The following is a 5,668-nucleotide window of genomic DNA, read 5'->3' on the forward strand; positions in this document are numbered from 1 at the left end:
CAAGAACTACATATTTTTACAAGTAGACACAAATACGTATATAAACATATTGATAAGGAAGGAAACACATAGATGTTTCTTGGAAAGAAGTTGATAGAAAGATAGTAGTCAAGAGGAGGAGTCCCTGTATGATACAAACAGATAAGGTGCTCAGCTGCAAACTAAAAGTTTGGGAGTTAGAACTCACCCAGAGGCACCTCAGAAGAAAGATGTGGTGACCGATTTCTGAAAACTCAGCCATTAAAAACCCCACGGATCCAAGGTACAACTGTTGGTCTCTAATCGTCTGGAGCCACAGACAAAGGAGAGTCAGGAATAGGAGGAGGTGATGGAATGTGTGGCAAATTGCCTGTGAACAACTGCCTCCTTTGCCCTGAGGTCAGAACTGGATGGTACCTGGCTACCATTACTGAACAGTTGGATCAAAGATTCTATACAAGAATCTTGATTAAAAAAAGAGGAAAATGCAGGACAGAATGTCAAATTCTCATGGACTCCAGACTTTCTGGAGCCATGGGGGCTGCATGAACTCCCGAAACTCTTGCCCCAAAATGATCTTTAAACCTTACACCAAAAATATCCCCTGAAGTCTTCTTAAAACCTAATGATAGTTTAGCTTTAACTAGTAAAGACTATTGGCCTTGAACACTGTGCTTTTTTAGGAACTATCTTATGGGATCAAGGGAGAGCTCTGCTGTGGTCAAAGCACTGGGCTGCTAACCAAAAGGTTCGCTCTGCAGGACAAAGATAAGCAGTCTGGTGGCCTCTTCCATAATGCAGTCTGCTTCCATAAAGATTTACAGCCTTGGAAACCCTACAGGGCAGTTCTACCCTGTCTGATAGGGTTACTATGAGTCAGAATCAACTTAGTGGCAGTAGGTTTTTTTAGTTTAGTTTTGTTTTTTAATGGAATCAAACTGACACTTTTTGGTTTTTGACATTAGCAACTTGAACGATTAGATATGAAACTTAGGGGCAGTAAGTTCAGAGAGGAGGAACCATTCAGAAAAGGAGAGTGAGAATGGTTGCACGACTCGAGGAATGTAATCAATGTGACTGAATTGTACATGGAGAAACTGTTGAGATGGTGTATGTTATCTTGTGTATGTTCTCAACAACAAAAATAATAAATAATAAATTTTTAAAATTAAAAAAAAAACTATGGCGCACCCTCTTACACATATGGGGTTCCATGAATTGGAGTCAACTTAACAGCCTCTAGTTTTGGTAGTCAAGGAGAAGCTAGGCTTTATCATCAAAGTTTTAATTTTTACAAGAATGTATTCATGTGTTATTTGTCAATTAAAAATAGGTTCTTAAGAAAAACTATAGGATGGGCATTTAGAACCGAATGCATTAAATATAGTCAGTGCTCTATCCCGTCCCTACACAACACTGGCATCACTGTCTCCACTCAGACCCTGCGACACTGGAGTCTTGAACTCGGAAAGCAGAGAGAACTTTTTGGAAAGGGGCGAGGCAGCTGTGGGAAGAAGAGAGTCCCTCCCGCACCTCACCCCAGATTTCTGAGCTCCTGCCCCCACCCCTGGGTCCTTTGGACTGGCTTTGAACTCTTCATGGATCCGACTCATAGCAACCCCTCCTTGGGTTTCCGAGGTGGTATCACTACGGAAGTAGATTGCCCCATCTTCCCTCCGAGGAGTGGCTGGTGGGTTTGAACCGCCAGCCTTCTGGTTAGCAGTCAAGCGCCTTAGGCACTACGCCACCAGAGCTCCTTCATGAAGCAAGAGAGAAGGGAATAGAAGGCAGCAGAACTTTTCTTTTCTTTTCTTTTCTTTTTTCTTTTTTTGGGGAAAAAAAAATCATCTGGCTTTATTTCATATGAATATTGAGGACAAGGAATAAATAATACTCATTACAGAAACATTTTTATTAAAAATGTACACATTGACTTCAGGAAATTCACAAAGAATTTCATGAATAGCACTTACTCATTTTAAAAGAATCATATAATTGTGTGCACAGCAGATTTTTCAGGTCCAGACTGTCATGTCTTCTATATATAGTTTTTTTTCCCCCTTCAGATTTCTAAACATGCTGGAAGCCACCAAAGAGAATATCTGAAGCAACTCATTAAAACCTCAGCAGGCGGGCCCCCAGCTCCTGTTTTTCCTAAGCAGAATTTCTCAAGAAGGGCTTTGAAAGAGTGGAGGGCAAGGTGTACTCCTGCAGGCCTGGATGGCTTAGATGTGGCGGGGAGAGCCCCCTCACTCGGGCTCCCCAAGCAGAGGAGGCTGGGAGCAGCTCAGGACCACGCTTGGCCAGGTGGCAGTATCATGGAGCCCAGGGCCAGCTGCAGGAGGTGGAGCTTCTCCACAGCCCAGATCTGACCCCTTTGCGGCAGTTCATCTCGGTGACTTCCCCAAAGTGAGGACCCAGGAAAGGTGGGCAGGGCAGGCGGCTGGGTCAGAGTGGCTCCTCTTCTTCCTCTTTGAGTCCCTAGGGGAGGAAAAACCAGCCTGACCAGAAGCAAGGCCAATCCCTGGGGAAAGGGACAAGGGAGTTGAGTCATGGAGGGGACTGTTCTTTGTCCAGGCCAGTGGAGGAAGGGAGAGGGTCAGCCTCCGGCTCCAGTCAGGTGCCACATTCCACATGGTGAGAAGACCAGGGACTAGGCCAGGCTGGGCTGCCCCTCTCCCTCTGCTCATTCCTGGGCCCTGGGTGTACGTGAGGAAGCTCAGGCTCTTCTCACAGGGAGGGGCCTAGCGGTTTAGCCAGTGGTCTTTCTCACCTTTGCCCTGACTCTGGGCTATTTGGGCCCCACTTGGAACCCCCTTCCCTGTCCCAAGGAGTCCCTGGGTGGTGCAAACAGGCAAGCAACTTTGTTGCTAACTGAAACCAAAAGGTTGGTGGTTCAAGTCCCCTCAGAGATGCCTAGGAAGGCCTGGCAATCTGAAAATCAGACATCCCAAAGCCTGGGGAAGCACAGTTCTCACTGACCATAAGTGAGAGTGGACGCCACAGCAACTGCTTTGGTCTTGGTTTCTCTGCCCACACCACCCACACAGGTGCAGGAAGAGGGCCAGACACAGAACAGAGAGTGACAGTTGCCTGCCCTGGTTTCCTAGAACCCTGCCAGGGCCCGTGGCAGCTGAAGAGGAGAGCCAAAGGCTGTGTCCATCAGACCCTGTCCACAGGGAGCCCACACTTGGGGGAGGAGAGTAAGGAGGTGACCCTGACAGGGGCTTGTATTTTCCAGATTTTCAACCAAGCACCAATGACCTTATATGACCTGTCTAATAAAGAGTGGGCAAGTGTTTCTATAGTTTCAATTCTGACTGGTCCCTGGGTCCTGACTTCAGGCTGGCAGATGGGACCAGGCAGACTTGAGAGGCCAGAGTAGAATAAAGCCTGGATGGGTAGCTGCGTTTCTGGAAGGGGCCCAGTGGTGGGAGCACGTTCTTAAGAGCAGCTGGAAGGAGCTCCAAAGCCACTCTGGAGACAAACCACTGCTGCACCTCAGCACCCTGGCTGTGGCGAGCTGCAGGGTAAATATTCATTGGGCAGAAACTGCAGAGAATCCCATCGCAAGGTGGGCTGCTAGCAGCCAGGAGCTCCAGGAGTGCCCGGGTCTGAGTGCAGAGAGGCCTGTGTCCAGAGAAAGGAGCAGCTGAGGCTCAGCCCTCTCTCTGCCAGAGGCCTGGTATTCTGAGGGGCATTTTGATTTGTGGCCTGTCCACTGGAAGGGAATACATAGCCCTCCCCAAATACACACACATATACACTTCACATTAACAGAGGGCAAAACCTCATTGGCTCCCTTGGGCACCTCACTTCCATCCTGGTGAGATGCCAGCCCCAACACTCACCAGGGTACCTGGAGCACCTGCCTGAGGTTTACGAGCTATGCCAGCACCAGATAGGGGTGGGGAATTAGCTATGGAGCCACACAACTGTCCCCCCCCCCTTGCTTGGCCTCTCCTCCCTCCCAAGCTCAGCCTTGCCTGAGACCCAGCCCCCCTCCTGTAGAATGTGCTGAGGTTGGGGAGGGGTGTACTTCTCAGCCTCTCTCCTGTGGAATGTGCTGGGTTAGGCAGTGGGATCCTTCCTCTGCAGGCCTTGCCTGGGATTAGGGCAGGGCTTTTGGAAACGAGAACTTCCAGCAAAGACATAAATCCAAGGTCAGTAAACACAACTGCACCCCTGGCACACTGAAACCAAACAAACACTCTCAAACAGAGAGATCTGTGTCCTGGGTTGCAGAAGGAAGAGTTTGAGCTCAAGGAGGGGGAAGAGAAGCTTCGGGAACTCTAAATTTCTCATTCCTTGCCATGTCCACCATTTTACCTTGTTGTTATTATTTTACCTTGTCCTTTCTTGACCAATAAGAAGCATATTAACTATCAGCCTCTTCAGGAACTCTAAATTTCTCATTCCTTGCCATGTCCACCATTTTACCTTGTTGTTATTATTTTACCTTGTCCTTTCTTGACCAATAAGAAGCATATTAACTATCAGCCTAGCCGAATGAATTAGACAGAACTCCTAGACTTGTAGGGTGGGAGTGTAGAATCCTTTAGCACAGAAGTTTTCACACACCAACATACACTCACCCCACATACACATACACACATTCATACACATGCATGTATTCACACTCACATCTACACATGCACACTCACTTGCACACTCACACATACACATACTCCTTCATCCAAAGCAGCCTTGTTCTCACTGATGATACATAGCCAGCCTTCAATAAGGTTTTACTTAAACAAAGGATTCTCCTTTCAACCCTCAAAAACTACCACTTTAGTCCAACTCCCTCAGTCCACACGTCAGAAAACTGAAATCAGAGTGAGTCACACTCTGTGTGACAATGCTGTCACTCAGCTGGTTTCCTGCTGAGCTGAGACCAGCAGGCAGGGGTCCTGAATCCAGCCTGTTTGCCCCTAGACAAGATCTGAGCTGTGGAAGAGAAACAGGTAAACACCATGGCCTCCTAACACAAGAGCAGGTGGTGGGCCCAGGTCAGATGGGAGACACAGAGGACAGCTACTGGAGCCAAGGAAGGCACATATCCTGAGCCAGGGAGCATGGGCTGGGTGAACCAGGAGGGCCTCCTGGAGGAGGAAGAGAGGGTCTAGAGCAGAGCCCAAGCTTAGCAACAGGATGTGGTACAGAGAGTGAGAACACAGAGGTGGCAGATGGGTGCGAAGCTTCAGTAACAAAGAATAAACCCCTACCAACCCACTGCCGTGGAGTCAATTCTGATTCACAGCAACTCCCATTGCGTTTCCAAGGTGGTGACAAAGAATGGTCCTGTGAAAACAGCCAACTGTATTGAGCACTTACTTTGTTCCTGACTCTGCTCAAGTGTGTGGCATGTATTAACTTGCTTAAAACATCCAAGTTCTCCTTTGCTGTAGATACTCTTGTTAGTCCCCATTTTCCTGAGCAGTAAACTGAGGGTCACTTGCTTAAGCTTCAAGTGGTAAGTGGCAGAGCTGAGATTTGAACCTAGGAGGTCTAGCCCTGGGACTTCTGGTCTAACTGCTGTACCAGAGGAGAATCATGAGAGCTGAGGGTGCAGAGGCCGGTTAGGATCAGATAATGAAGGGCCTTGCAGATCAGGCCATAGAATTTTTTTTTTTTTTTTTTTCCTACAGAAGCCAACAATGGCTTTTGAGCCAAGAGGTGACACATG

Source organism: Orycteropus afer, unplaced genomic scaffold (genome assembly GCF_000298275.1).
Source record: "Orycteropus afer afer isolate SDZICR_OR568_19922 unplaced genomic scaffold, OryAfe1.0 scaffold00085, whole genome shotgun sequence".
In the NCBI taxonomy this organism is placed as follows: Eukaryota; Metazoa; Chordata; class Mammalia; order Tubulidentata; family Orycteropodidae; genus Orycteropus; species Orycteropus afer.